This window comes from Sorex fumeus, unplaced genomic scaffold (genome assembly GCF_029834395.1).
Source record: "Sorex fumeus unplaced genomic scaffold, SorFum_2.1 ptg000064l, whole genome shotgun sequence".
NCBI classification, from domain to species: domain Eukaryota; kingdom Metazoa; phylum Chordata; class Mammalia; order Eulipotyphla; family Soricidae; genus Sorex; species Sorex fumeus.
In genome coordinates this window covers 1,319,845-1,335,359 of record NW_026606121.1, presented here as the reverse complement: position 1 = coordinate 1,335,359, position 15,515 = coordinate 1,319,845, and the positions used below count along the sequence as shown (strand labels likewise).

Here is a 15,515-nt window from a genome sequence, read left to right as displayed (position 1 = left end):
AAACTAATGGTTTTATGTCAACATTGAGGACTAAATATAGACAGGCCTGTTAATATTCAGGAAAAAATATAAAATTACCCTGACACTGAGAGAACTAGTACTCCAAAACAGTACAAAATTACTAAGGCAAATTCAAATGTAAATGATACATATGTAGAGAAGAATGTCCTATATGACAATGAAGAATGACCTTTGAATATTTGTGCATAAACAGGACACTGAGACGACAAACAGAAAAGAGATTTTTTTAACAAGGTCCTTGAGAATTTAAAGAGATTAGGGGGCGAGTGTAGTGGGACACTTGCCTTGCACATGGCTGACTTGGGTTCTATCCTAGGCATATATGGTGCCCTGAGCACCACCACCAGGAATGATGCCTAGGCAAAGAGCCAAGAGTAAGCCTTGAGCACCATTAGGTGTGGCCCCCAAATATCCCCAGTCCCCCCAAAAGGCCATACATTTAAATCTAAAAATAAACTGATTTTAAAAGAGGGTGGATTTGCTAATAAAAATTAAAACAAAGAGGGTGGAAAGTTGCTATTACCTTACTTATTGAAAGGCACTAAAACAATGGCTGCCTTCTGTAAATGAGGTGTTATCGCAAACAAGAATGATTTAAAATCTGTTCTCTGCAAAAATAAAAAAAATGCAAAGAATAGCTTGAATATTAGTAGGGCATTGAAATAAAATGAAAATCCTTAGTTATAATTTTTTTAAGCTGTCTCCTTAGGGTTGGAATATGGGAATAATACCTTGCATAGCATATGGCTGATCCTGGTTCTTCCATCCCTGGCAATATAAACGGTCACTCCTGAGCACAGAGCCAGGAATAGCCCCTGGGGCCCCATGCCGCCCCCACCCCACCCCAATGAAAGATAAAGTCATCTCCTTTAGTAATGCTCTCCTCACCTCACTGAACTTCCTTCTGATTCCATACATAGTATCTATTCTCTAACACTTAGGTAAGGAAGGACAAACCATGCAAAGTACTTGAAAAAAATTCTGACTACAAGTTGAATGCTATATGGTAAAAATGGTAAAAATGACATGAACAAAATCATCATGCAGTTAACACATAGGCCTACAGTGAGATAAAGCTGATGCAGAAGAGGCTGATACCAGAAATTCTTCCCACTATCCCATTATACAAATGAGTTGCCTAAAGATAACTGGAATTAACAATTTGTGGATACACCATCCTTAATAGTCACTATACAGAAAGAATCAATAGGCTGGAATTAGGCAAGATAACCCATACTGGATAGATAGTCTCTCTTTTTCAGCAATGCCTAGAAATACAGAAAGCACTACAGGAAGGGGTGAAGGTATGGTACATGACACAGGGTGAGAATTTGTCTGGCATTGTAGAAAATAAACTAAAGAGCTTCAGGGGCGAGATGGGGAAAGAACGGAAGCAGTTCATACTATTCTCCAGTCTAGAAACAACCTTCTTTCGATTGTATAAAATCATATTTTCTCTATCACCTATAAATGCATAAACATACAAACATTCCTCAAATTCTTAAGGTATATAAAATAGGTTTCTAAGGCAACTCAAGAGAAAATAATGAATATATTTAAACATCTGAGGTTGTTTTTAGTGACTAAATACATAGGGAATAATGAAACGACATACTGAAACTTAAAAGCAAAGGTAACATATTGAGAATGATATTATTAAAATTTAGGCTAGTATTTAAATTATTAAAATTCAAGTTAGAAGCTAAAATCTTTCATCTATCAGAGTATAGTCTGATAGGAATTCGGCTTGCATTAAATTGTCTGTAGGGAGCCAGGGAGAAAATATAGTAAGATAAGATGCTCTCCTCACATATAGCTGATCTGAATTTCATCGTGGCACAGCATATGATCTTCTAGCCTTACCTATAGGAAGAAACCATCATTGACAACATCGAAGAGGAATACGATCAACTGGTTCAGCACCTCCATGGCTCTGCGAGGAATGCCGAGATTGAGAAAGCCACAAAAAGACACTCTTTGGAAACTCTCATGCTCATTCACCAATGTGGTTTGGCGCGAGTCTCAGGCAATCACACGCTAACATCCAGCCTCGCAAAGCTTTGCAGAGAAGCGATAAAGGAAGACCTCAAAGAGATGAGCAGCAGCGCTGGCCGATGCGGCAGAAGCCATGAAAAGTATTCGCAATGCCTGCCTGTCCTTCACCAGCTATAAGACCAAGATGATTGCCCTCCGATGTCCTGATGGATCTATCACTTCTTCCAGAAGGGCAATGGAGAAGGTTATCCACGACTTCTACTTGAATATCTACACTAGCCATGTCCACCTGCCCACATACCAAACTCATCAGAATTGATATGTCGTTTCCAGCATTCTCCTTTTCGAAATCCAACACACCATTTCATCGATAAGGAAGTATACAGCACCCAGTTCAGACAAGGTAAGAACCAAACACCTCAAGAATCTGCCCCAATACTCGTCAGTACACTGGCTCAGCTCTTCACATGCTACCTGTCTGAATGCAAGGTTCCATCCCTATGGAAAACCAGCAGGACTGCTCTGTTGTACAAGAAAGAAGACATCAACAATATTGGCAACTATCGCCCCATCTGCCTGTTGTCCATCGTCTACAAGTTGTTCACTCGAGTCATTCTGAATAGGATTGGCAGAACCCTAGACAAAGGACAGGCATGTGAGCAAGCCAGGTTCCAAAAAGGATTCAGCATAATCAGCCATATTCACACGGTGGCCAAGCTCATTGAGGTTTCGTGAGAGTTAAAGATGCCACAATGAAATCAATGTTCATTGATTTAAAGAAGGCCGTTGATTCTATTGAGACTGAAGTGGTCATCGAAGCCCTAGCCAAACAGGGCGTTCAAACTCAGTACATCAGGATCCTCTGCGAGCTGTATTACGGATTTACCACCAGGATCTCACCATTCTACAAGGATGTGACCATCAACGTAAAGAGAGGGGTTCGACAGGGAGATACCATTTCACCGAAGCTCTTCAGTGCCACCCTCGAGAACGTCATGTGACGGCTGGAATGGGAAGGAATGAGAGTGAAGATAGACAGTTGGCAATTACACCACCTCCACTTTCCTGAAGACATCATTCTAATAACATCAAACATTAGCTAAGCAGCACAAATGCTAGCTGACTTCGACTGTGAGTGTGGAAAGGTCGTACTGCAGCTGAATCTCACGAAGACAATGTTCATTAGAAACGGATTAGTTTCTGACGTCCCATTTGCTCTCAACGGAACGACTATCTCTGAATGCAGCAGCTATGTGTACCTGGGTCGAGAACTCAACATGACAAATGACTTGGTGCTAGAACTGCACAGGAGGAAGAGAGTGGCATGGAACACCTTCAAGAGCATCAGAAGTTGTTAAGAGAATGAAGAACCTCCGGCTCTGGGCACATCTTTTTGACTCCACCATTATTCCTGCACTAACTTATGCCCTAGAGACCTGGGCCCTGTGAAAAAAGGAAGAGAACACTATTTGGGTCTCCCAAAGATGAATCAAAAGAGCTATGATTGGAGTATCACCCTTCACTCAAGTGAGAGAAGGAATCCGGAGTTCCATCCCCAGTTGATGATCGAGGATCAGGGATGTTACCTCGTTTGCCAAGGCATTGAAAATCAGATGGGCCGGACACATGATGTGATTTGGAGATGACTGCTTGACTAGAGCTGTTACCAACTGATTCCATGGGACATTAAAAGAAAGCTTGGCTGCCCACTTATGAGATGGTGGACTTCTTCCTCAAGACCCTGAATGAACTGTTTGATGCTCTTCATGTTCCTGGAGTGGGCAGACACCATTAGTTTACACTAGCATGCGACAGGGAAGAAAGTAGACATTACTGGTGCCTTCTTGAGCAAATGGATGAGCAACGGGATGACAAGTGTGACAAGTGATACCTAGAAACTGGTCCAAAGAGTAAGGGTTTAGTTTAAAATGAATTTTTAGAGTTATAATACCGGTTGCAAAACTTATGCTACCAGTGTTTTATTTGATCTCTGAGACTTTTGGTAACTAAAATTTGTAGAGCAATTTAGCAAAGAGTTAAAAGGGGTTAATCTCAGTTGTCAGTCTGATAGTAGATAACAGGCTTCACTCCTGGAATTCCATACTGTCTTCAAAAAACCTTGGTAATAGTTTTAGGGATATCAGGCATTCCTGTTGGAATTTCAGACCAGCTTCATTCTGGCCTTCTTGAAGAAGAAAGAAAAAGAGTGAGTCACTTTAAAATCCAAGCAGCTAAGAACAGGCCCTTCGGCTATAGTAGTTTCTGAGAATGGAGAATTGCATGAAAAAATGTGGGAAAATAACTAGTCAACTTTTACTAACTATATTGTTGATTGTTATTTGCGGTTTTTCCTGGAGCCCCAAAAGCCTCCGTCCCTCTCGAGATCTCGACAAGCTACCAAGAGTATCCCGCCCGTAGGGCAGAGCCTGGCAAGTTACACATGGAGTACTTGATATTCCAAAAACAGTAACAATAATGGTCCTTATTCCCCTGAGACTGAAAGAGCCCTCAATATGCCACATAGTTATATTGGCACGCGACAGGGATGAATGGAGATGTTACTGGAGCCTGCTCGAGCAAATCAATGAACAACCAGACGACAGTGACAGTGATTGTTAATTAGTCTGTCCAGTATGTGAAAATGCATGCTATTATTATGATAACTTTATTTCATGCAAAGCTTTGTCACCAGGTATCAACCTAGTCCTGACCTTCAGAGAACTTTGAAAGCAAATGTGAAGTCCTTACTATCTTATGGTAATCTATGAGTATTTTAATCTTTTTGTTTGTTTGCTTTTCTTTTTCTTTTTTGACTCACACAGAGCGATGCTCAGGAGTTACTCCTGGCTCTGAACTCAGGAATTACTCCTGGCGGTGCTTGGGGTACCATATGGGATGCCAGGGATTGAATCAGTGTTGGCTGCGTGCAAGGCAAATGGCTTATCCACTGGGAGATGATTTGGTATTGGTCCATCAATTTACAGCTCAGCAATATGAGTCCCTAACAACCAATTTTCCTACATGTGGCAACTCCCAACTGTAATATCTGGGTGTGTATATATTGCTTTTCTCTTTCCCTTATGTCCTTTTACATAGTTTACTACAGAGCAGTGCCCTTTTTGTATAGACACAAAAAGATAGTTCATGCTATGGTTTTGTAAGTTGGGAGTTAATTGACTCCGGATAATATACACTACTGAGCATCCATTTACTCCACTTATGCCTCAGTTTCCCTAAGTTCCTAGCTCACAAAGACAGGGTCCTAACGAAGGGACTGGATGGACCCAGAGCAAGCTTTGAGATACCCTGACACCAAAATGGGAACAGTAAATTAGGACCATGCTTATGGACTAGTTCTGTCATGACTCTAAGAGAATTCACAGAATAAGGACCCTGTTAGGGTTGGGAAGGATTATTCTGGTCTGAGAACTGTTTTCTGATAAGAGATGTTCCCAGGAGGAGCCACGTATTACAAAATGACTAGAAGTCAATTTAATATGGTGATTTCAATAGGTTACTAGCCAAAGGAATGAAAAGGTAAGACACCTTTAATTGGGGTTGACTTTTTATGATTTCCCTATTATTAATGCTGTAGGTTTTGAATTTAAATAAAGAGGGGGAGATGTGGAACATGACAGCAGGAGTGAGAGCAGATAGATCTGTCCCTGCATAGCAGATAAGATCTGTCTCTGAGGAAATGGAAAGATATCCCCTGCTCATGGGTCGGGAGACTTAACATTGTCAAAATGGCAATACTACCGAAAGCATTGTATAAATTCAATGCAATTCCTATAAGGATACCCACGAGATTCTTCAAAGAAATGGAGCAAACACTCCTGAAATTTATATGGAACAATAAGCCCCCATGAATAGCTAAAGCAATTCTTGGGAAAAAGAAAATGGGAGGAATCAACCTCCCGAACTTCAAACTGTACTACAAAGCAGTAATAATTAAAACAGCATGGTACTGGAACAAAGGCAGAACTGCAGACCAATGGAACAGGGTTGAATACACTGACATCTCCCCTCAATCATATGATCATCTAATCTTTGATAAAGGTGCAAGTAATGTGAAGTGGAGTAAGGAAAGCCTCTTTAACAAATTGTGCTGGCATCACTGGACGGCTACATGCAAAAAAATGGGCTCAGAACTCTGCCTAACACCGTGTACAAAAGTAAGATCAAAATGGATTAAAGACGTCAACATCAGACCAGAAACCATAAGGTACATTGAAGACAAAGTTGGCAAAACCCTCCATGACATTGAAGCTAATGGTATCTTCAAAGATGACATGCCACTGTCTGAGCAAGTGAAAACAGAGATAGATAAATGGGACTATCTTAAACTAAGAAGCTTCTGCACCTCCAAAGAAACAGTGACCAAAATACAAAGACAGTCTACAGAATGGGAAGGGATATTCGCCGAATACACATCTGACAAGGGGTTGATATCCAGGATATACAAAATACTGGTTAAACTCCACAAGAAGAAAACATCCAACCCCATCCAAAAATGGGGCAATGAAATGAACAGAAACTTTCTCAAAGAAGAAATCCGAATGGCAAAAAAGCACATGAGAAAATGCTCTACATCATTAATCATCAGGAAGATGCAGATCAAAACCACAATGAGATACCATCTCACACCTCAGAGACTGGCCCACATTCAAAAGAATGAAAGCAACCGATGCTGGCGTGGATGTGGCGAGAAAGGGACACTCCTTCACTGTTGGTGGGAATGTCCACAGGTTCAGCCCTTCTGGAAAACAGTATGGACGATTCTCAAAAAATTAGAAATTGAGCTCCCATTTGACCCAGCAATACCACTCCTGGGAATATATCCCAGAGAGGCAAAAATGTATAGTCGAAGTGACATCTGCACTTGTTTGTTCATTGCAGCACTCTTTACAATAGCCAGAAGCTGGAAGAAACCTGAATGCCCAAGAACAGATGACTGGTTAAAGAAACTTTGGTACATCTACACAATGGAGTACTATGTAGCTCTTAGAAAAGATGAAGTCATGAAATTTACATACAAGTGGTACAATATGGAAAGTATCATGATAAGCGAAATGAGTCAGAAAGAGAGGGATAGACATAGAAAGATTGCATTCATCTGGGGGATATAAAGTAACAAAATATGAGATTAATACCCAAGAATAGCTGAGATCATCACCAGGAGGATTACTCCATAGCTTAGTGGCCAGTCGGGCATTCTAGAGGAAAGGGCAGCTCAGATAGAGAAGGGAACACCAAATAAAGGGTGTTTGGAGCATCCCCCCAGGAGGGGAGATGCATGTCGAAAGTGGACTATGGACTGAACATGTTTGCCACTCAATGCCTCTTTTGCAGACCACAACACCCAAAAGGAGAAAGAGAACACAGGGGATTGCCCTACCACAGAGGCAGGGGGGGATGGGGGAAATGGGGGTGGGGGGATATTATCCATGGTGGTGGAAAATGGGCACTGGTGGAGGGATGGGTATCTGATCATTGTATAACCAAACCCAAGCACAAAAAATTGTAAATCTACAACTGTACCTCATGGTGTTTCACTAATAAAAAAAAATTTTAAAAAAAAGGAAAAATGAGTACTTACGAATTTTTCAACATAAAAAAAAAGATCTGTCTCTGCATAGTGACCCAGTAGGGAGTGTCTGGGTGCATTTGACAGGCACCAGGCATCCAGCCCTGAATCTCACCCAACCCTCACTCCCAAGAACTGTCACCTAACTGCAGCATCTAACCCTAAATGGGATTGGGCAGGGGCAAAGCAGAGCTGGAAAGGTGATAGGTCAGTAATGCTAAACTTTATGTGATTGGACCATCCTCTTAAGCCTATAAAATGGGTGTGTATTTTGCAATAAAGTGAGCGGCCACCAGCTGTCTCCTGGAATGGTTTCTCCATGCACCCATCATCCTTCGCCTTGTGTCTGCCTGGACCGGGTGTGCAACATGTCTGGGCACGCTGGGGAAAAACTGTTCCCCAGCACTAAACCTCTGAATCTCAACACTCGCCTGCACGTGCCAGCTAGGCTCTGTGGCTGACGCCATCCTGAACACTTGGGCCTGAACCTTTGCCCCAAAGGGCAGCCCCGTCGTTGGTCGCGGGAGCCTATGCCTTCCTCGCTAGCCGCAGTAGTGGCCGAAGATACTGGAGGGAAGTACAGTAACTCGGAGCTTGTCCTACACATGGCAGCCAGGATGGATCTCGGGCACTCCTTAGGGTCCCCTGAGCACTGCCAGGATGACCCCTGAGAGCAGAATAGCCTCAACACCACCAGGTGGCGCCCACAAAACAAAATCTAAAACAAGCGTTTGTTGTGGGTGATGCTGTACTTTGGAACCAAGAAAAGAAACATCCACGGTAAAATGGGCAGCCCGAAACGTCCTTTCTCCAATTCCCCTGACCAAGCACTCGCTGTCCACAGACGGGCCAGCACAGGGACCTCCTTCAGCGCAGCCCCCACCACCCCGGACGGCTCCAGATCTTCCTTACCTCGGCCTCCCACAGGCTCCCACTGCCCGGGCAGGTGTCCGCTGCATCAAAGTGCTCGGCCGGTCCTCCTCGTCCCCTAGGTAGGTGTCCTCTGCCCCAGGATCCTATTCACCCTGTCGAACATCCCAGGGTGTTAGACGCTGGACACGGTGGAAAGCGGCTTAGAAAGACGTGCAGGATCCTAAGCCGTGGAATGGCCAGAGGATGCCCCAGGACAGGCCACTTCCGCGGAATTCAGCAGAAAACTCAGCTCAACCCGGCCAATGGGAAAGTTCTGGAATTGGTGCACACACGGTGAAGTGCCAGGTTCGGATATGCTTGGAGCTGTTGGCAATAACTTCGTTTGCTCCTGAAGCAGAGGGGGGCTGAGGGGCGGGGGAGACAATGAACTGCCTCCCTCCATACCCTCCGATCAGCTCCAGGTGGGTTAGTGGGAGGCCTGGAACCAGGAAACTTGCCCCAGGAGGAAGACTGAAAACTTTTTGTTTTGTTTCATTTGGAGATACACGTGGCAGTGCTCAGAGGTGACTCTTGCTTTGTGCTTGGGTGGATGTCGCAGTGATGTTCAGACTTGGAATAGAACCATGTGCTCAGCTCACTGAGTCATCTCTTGGGCCTAGGTTAAAATTCCATTATTAATTATTTATTTACTTTCTTTGGCTTTTGGCCACAGCTAGCAATGCCCAGGGGTTACTTCTGATTCTGCACCCAGGGGTCACTCCTGGCAGTGCTCCGAGGACTATAAGGGATGCCAGAGATTAAACCCACGTCGGCTGTGTGTAAAGGAAACGTTAGGGCCCAAGTCTCATCCACCACAGTGGAGTCTTGACAAGGACCACGACTTCAAATTACAAGCAGTTTATATAGTGTTAAGAAGTTAAGAAGCAATTTATAAACTGGTCTATTTTTTATCATCGCCCTATTACAACAGTGGTCAGCAATTTGACAATAGTTTCCTCAGTAATACTTAGTAACAGTTTCTAAGGAGAATACAGTAATCCCTCATGACTGGCCAGACACAACTGCGCAATTCTTTATCTCAGCAAATTACTCAACTGCACAATTCCTTATCTCAGCAAATTACTCAACTGGGAGTTTACCAGAAATGGCAATTTGTGCTGTAAGGAAACAGAAACTGAGACCTAGTTCAGATTTAATGTTTGCTGCAGCTTGTCATAGCATCAGTTTCACCCTCACACTATTGCTCAGCCCAGAAAGTTCTAGTTACAGATTTTTCAGAAGTTCCATATACTGTGTCCATCAGTCATTTCCACCAATAGTGAATGAGTTATTTTGTCACACCTCCCCATCAGCACTAGTTGTTTCCAGTCTTTTTGATGTATGTCCTTCTCACTGGTTTTGATTTGCAGTTTCCTAATAAATGATGAGGGGTACATTATCAAATGAGTACTAATCATCAGTTTCTCTTCTTTGGAGAAATGTCTCCCTACCGCCATTCAGTGTTCCTTGGGAGCTGTCTAAGAGATGGCAAATAGCCTCATCTGTTGTTTGAGAATGTTTCATTTGATCACTCCCACAAATCCAGTGTTAACCTTGCAGGGTAGAGGAGTCTTGGTTGGAAATTCTTCATTCAGTACTTTCAACACATCACTACATTCATTCTTGTTGTAAAAATAGAATTCTCTTGACATATCTGTTTTTTTGAAGTAAATCATTTTATTTAGAGGTTTTGAAGAGAAGGAGAAAGAGGAAGTAGGAGAGAGTGAATATTGTGTTCAAGAGAGAACTTGGGCTTCTCCAAGGGCAGAGAGAGCACCTATACACATCCCAGCATTGGACTTGAAAGCATGAAAGTACACATCTCAAGAGTGGAGATGCGGGCGACACATGTGCTCGGCCATGTGTGCACAAGCAGCACAAGGGCTCAGGCAGCATATGCGCCACTTTGATATATCTTTTTGCTGTTGTTTTGGGGCCCAAGAAGTGGAATTGTTGGGTCATGTGTACAGTTGTTAGTTTCTTGAGAAGTGTCATTGGCAGGACTCAGCTCCTTGCTCACATAGACCAGAGGCGTCTCTTCTTTGCCATCAGGCTTCTCATGGGACAATTCTCACATGACAGATGGCTTCCCTCAGTGAGAGTGAGTCAGCTGATCAAGCAAAATAAATGTGGGGTGACTGACAGGACAAAGACCGGGACCCTGCCCGGTGGCTGACAGAGACCTGGACTCTACCTGATGACCCTCTTATGACTCACCACAGAAGTGAACTCAAAAGTTCAGAAACCAATCTGAACTGGAAAATTGCGGTAAAAGAAGGTGTCGTGTCTAGCACTTTCTAATTAATTTCACCCAGCTGAAAAAATAGCTCAACAGGCTGAGATTGTGATATGCATCTGTGAGATTTGGGTTCTTTTTCTCTTCTAATCATTATTTATCATTATAAAGTTGTTCATGATGATTTATTACATTTAATATTCCAACACTAATCTCAACACCTTCCCATCATCATTATTTCCAATTTTCCCAACCACCACTCACGCCTGTCCAGATAGCAGGATCTAAAGAATTTATTTTATACTGCTTTTTTTAAATTAATGTAGGAATACTGCTGTTTATCCAGTCATTGATTAAGCTGATTAAACTGGGCATGAACTCCACAGTACTTTTTAAAAAAACCTTTTAATTGAACATCTGTGAGATAGACCATTACAAAGCTGATCATAATTGGGCTTCAGTTATACAATGATCCAGAACCCATCTTTCCACTAGCGTACATCTCCCACCACCTGTTTGTATTTGGTTTGACAACCAAATGTCCCCTCTTTCCCTACCACCATCCCCCAACATCCCACCACCCTAGGGAGGCACTTTCCTTCTTGATCTCTCTTTCTCTCTCCCACCTTTTCCTTTTGTGCATTATGTTTTGCAATACAGGTGCGAAGAGATCACGGTGTTTGTTCAGGATATTTGGAATTTTGTTGGGACAGTAAGGTTGAGGTAGCTTTTCAATTGGTTGTCTGATTTGGGGTGTGTTTGTGACTTCCAAGGCTTCTGGAAATACCGGGAGGTGGGGGGAGGTAGCCCATCCAAATCAGAGAAAACCTGGAGATTTCTGTCAGAAAAACCCACATACCAGAATTTTCAGCAGATTATGCCTCGGTGAGGTCCGTCCTGATATGGTGGAGGCAGGCCAGGGGCATGGAAGTGATTTTGGGTTGTGGAAGCAAGTGACTGGGGGGGCTCTGCTTGGGTGAACTTCAGGTTGACATACTCCCCTCCGATTTACCCCAGTCTGTTCACCCTTGTTGTCAAAGATTAACTGTGGCTTTTGATGTCTTTTGAGATTTATTATGGGTCTCTGAAATCAGGCCAATAAATAGGCTGGTACAGATGAGCCAGAGGTGGTTTGTGGGAGTATCCCCCACATGCCTAACTTTTGGCCATTAAATTTCTTGGTAAACTTGGCCTCAAGTTGTTGGGGTCCGGCCAAAGGTACAGCAGAAATTTCGGGGTATCAGGAAGCCTGCACCATCAGGCTGCTGATACACTTGCCCTGCAGGCACAAGTTCACCTGCTGGTGGGAACATACCCAATACTGTTTTTTATGAATAATTCCCAAAAAATGATCAAAAAAGATTTCCTTCGAAGAAAGTGTGTGGATTGTTGTAACTCTTCATGGAGCGATCAGCCCTTGTATAAGAGATTACTAACATGTCATTACAGGCTAAGCCTTGTGAGTTAATATTTTCTTATCGAGGTAGGTTAGGAAAGGCCATCCAGCCCCTGACCCCTGCATGATGGCAATGAAATTTCTAGGAAGGAAAGTTCTAAGGCTAACCTACCTTGTGAATACAGAAAGCAAGACCTGAAATAAGACCTTCTGCAGCAGACCCTGAGGAGATTGGACTGCCCCCCCCATAAGGAAGTTCCTCGAATACCCTTAATGCAATTAACTTTAGTGATTTAGCCCAGAGAAGATCCAGCAGGACCAAAGGTTGAGAAATGGAGTTTCAAAGGCCGCATGCAATTCTACCACTTAGCAATAACACTAGCCATGGACTTTTTATCAGGTAGAAGCCCTACGTGGGGGCAGGTTGAAAAAACCTATAAAAGCCACCTTGGACAAAGGAAGGGCATGATATGCCACCTGAACCCATGTGCTACTTGTGCCCACGTGGCCGAGAACATATGGCGCCCGCATCATCCCTCTTGAGATGTGTACTTTCATGCCTAATGCTGGGATGTCTGTAGGGGCTCTCTCTGCTCTTTGAGAAGTCTATGTTCTTTCTTGAGTATGTTACTCTCTCTCTCTCTCTCTCTCTCTTTCTCTCTCCTCCCTGCCCCTGCTCCACACCTTCAAAAACCCTTCAAATAAACTCTGTTCCATTTCACTACTTGTCTTCTCCTGAAATTCTTTTCTGTGAGGCAAGACAAGAACTCCAAAAACCCTGGCTAAGGGCTGGGACAGGCGTCTCATTTCCTGCAAAGAGGAAATTCTCTCTCCAGCCTGAGTCCGTGGCTCCCCCAGAAATCGGGAGGTGGGGATCAACTCCCATGCCTGGAGGTCAGATGTGGCCTGATGGCCACCCGGTGGGGCTGGGTTTGCAGGGATTAGGCCCGTGCTGAGACTTTCCCAGTCCTAGTCTTCCCAGCGGCACTAAGGTAACAGAGGCAGAGTGGGAGAAGGTGCCCGTCTTTCTCTCCTCTCTGAATTTCCTGTTTTATCTATGTAAGTGATCTATGTAAATTTCCAGATGTTTTAGCTATCTAAATGATCATTCACAACTATGTCCTTACCTCAACCCCTCCACCTCAGATTTCTATAAGTATGCTGGCAACTCGGCACTGGATGGGCCATTTTCACCATCAGGCTGTGGTTCCTCCTCCCCCCCCCACCCCATCTCTCTTGCGAGCCACCAGTGGGGTCCAGCGACATCAGTATGATATTTGGGTTCTTGTCCTGACTTTGATCCTGTTTTGATATTCTTGATCTTGCCTTGATCTTGATTTTGTCTTCTTTTGATTCTCTGAGCTCTGCTGGAAATGATCCCCGAGGAGTGAGCGAGGCATCACTCTATAGCACTGCCAGGCACAGCCCGAAAACAAAACAAAACAAAAAGAAGTGAGAGAGAGAATGTTCATATATCTGAGAATCTCTGGACTTTCAGCTCTATTCAATTCATCTTAGAGCCTCAGTCTCCACAGTGGAACAAGGACGCATAGTCTTGGTACATGATACCCATCCCAATGCCATAAACTATGACCAACAAAGTGTGAGTTCACAAAGTAAATTGTGGGTGGGTGCTGCGAAGACGCATGCATTCAGTGGCCTTGGTGGTTGAGAGCCACCTCCAGTCCTCACCACTTGAGGCGATGAGCACTGAAGCCATGAAAATTCACTCAACTCCCTGAGGGTTGCCCTGGTCTCTAAGGTTCTTTTCCAAAGAATGAAGTGTGGGCACACTGAGTATGAGGGGCTCCCTCCTAGGGGGGGCTCCGTGTGTGCTGTTTGGCCTCCCCAGCAAAGAGACAGAGAGATGGGGGGGGGGGGGGAAGGAGGAACCACAGCCTGATGGTGAAAATGGCCCATCCAGTGCCGAGTTGCCAGCATACTTATAGAAATCTGAGGTGGAGGGGTTGAGGTAAGGACATAGTTGTGAATGATCATTTAGATAGCTAAAACATCTGGAAATTTACATAGATCACTTACATAGATAAAACAGGAAATTCTCTTGGGGAGATTAACTCAAGGATACACTCTGTCTCCCAGGATTATCGACTTTGCTTTTATCTTTCTCTCTAGTTTGATAAGTAATCAATACTTGCAGTTGTTTCGATAAACACAGTAAGAGACAAGATCCCAACACTGAATTCTCTGGCCTCTGAGATCAAGCAAAGCTTTTACCATAAATCCCAGACTAAATCTCCTCAGACCAGCTCAGCTTGTCTTTCCCCATGGGGTTCCTGTCTCTTAAGTCATAACAGTTTGCATCAAGACCATGCATTTATGCTCTCAAGACTGCCCCATTTTGATGCCAGGGTAGCTTGCTGCTCACCCTGGGTCCATCCCAGTCCCACAGAAGGACCTGCCTTTTGGGGTGTTAGGAACTACAGCAACTGAAGCCTGAGTCAAGTAATTCTGACCAATGCTCAGGAGTAGATGTATTTCAGAGTCAATCAACTCCCAAATAGTAGGAGCATAATGTTAACAGTCTCTATGTGTTTAACCAAAGAGCATTAGAAAAGCAGAAAAGGCACATGAAAAAATGCTCCACATCATTAATCATCAGGGACATGCAGATCAAAACCACAATGAGGTACCACCTCACACCACAGAGACTGGCCCACATCCACAAGAACAAAAGCAACCGGTGCTGGCGCGGATGTGGCAAGAAAGGGACCCTCCTTCACTGCTGGTGGAAATGCCGACTGGTTCAGCCCTTTTGGAAAACAGTATGGACCATTCTCAAAGAGTTAGACATTGAGCTCCCATTTGGCCCAGCAATACCACTCCTGGGAATATATCCCAGAGAGGCAAAAAAGTATAGTCCAAGTGACAACTGCAATTGTTTGTTCATTGCAGCACTCTTTACAATAGCCAGAATATGGAAAAAACCTGACTGCCTGACAACAGATGAATGGTTAAAGAAACTTTGGTACATTTACGCAATGGAGTACTATGTAGTTGTTAGAAAAGATGAAGTCATGAAATTTACATACAAGTGGTACTACATGGAAAGTATCATGTTAAGCAAAATGAGTCAGAAAGAGAGGGATAGACATACAGAGATTGCATTCATCTGGGGAACATAAAGTAACAAAATAGGAGACTAACACCCAAGAATAGCCGAGATTAGTACCAGGAATTTTGCTCCATGGCTTAGAGGTCAGCCACACATGCTAGGGGAAAAGGCAGCTCAGATAGAGAAGGGAGCACCGAATAAAGGGTGTTTGGAGGATCCTCCCAGGATGGGAAAAACATGCTGAAAGTAGACTATAGACCAAACATGATTGCCACTGAATGCCTCTTTTCAAACC

General features: G+C 43.7%; 1 pseudogene; it reads left to right on the top strand.

The window, feature by feature from the left end:
- Positions 1 to 8,708: 8,708 nt before the first annotated feature.
- The window catches only part of LOC130036476 (cytochrome P450 3A12-like), a 33,432-nt pseudogene continuing 26,625 nt past the window's right edge, over positions 8,709 to 15,515 (top strand).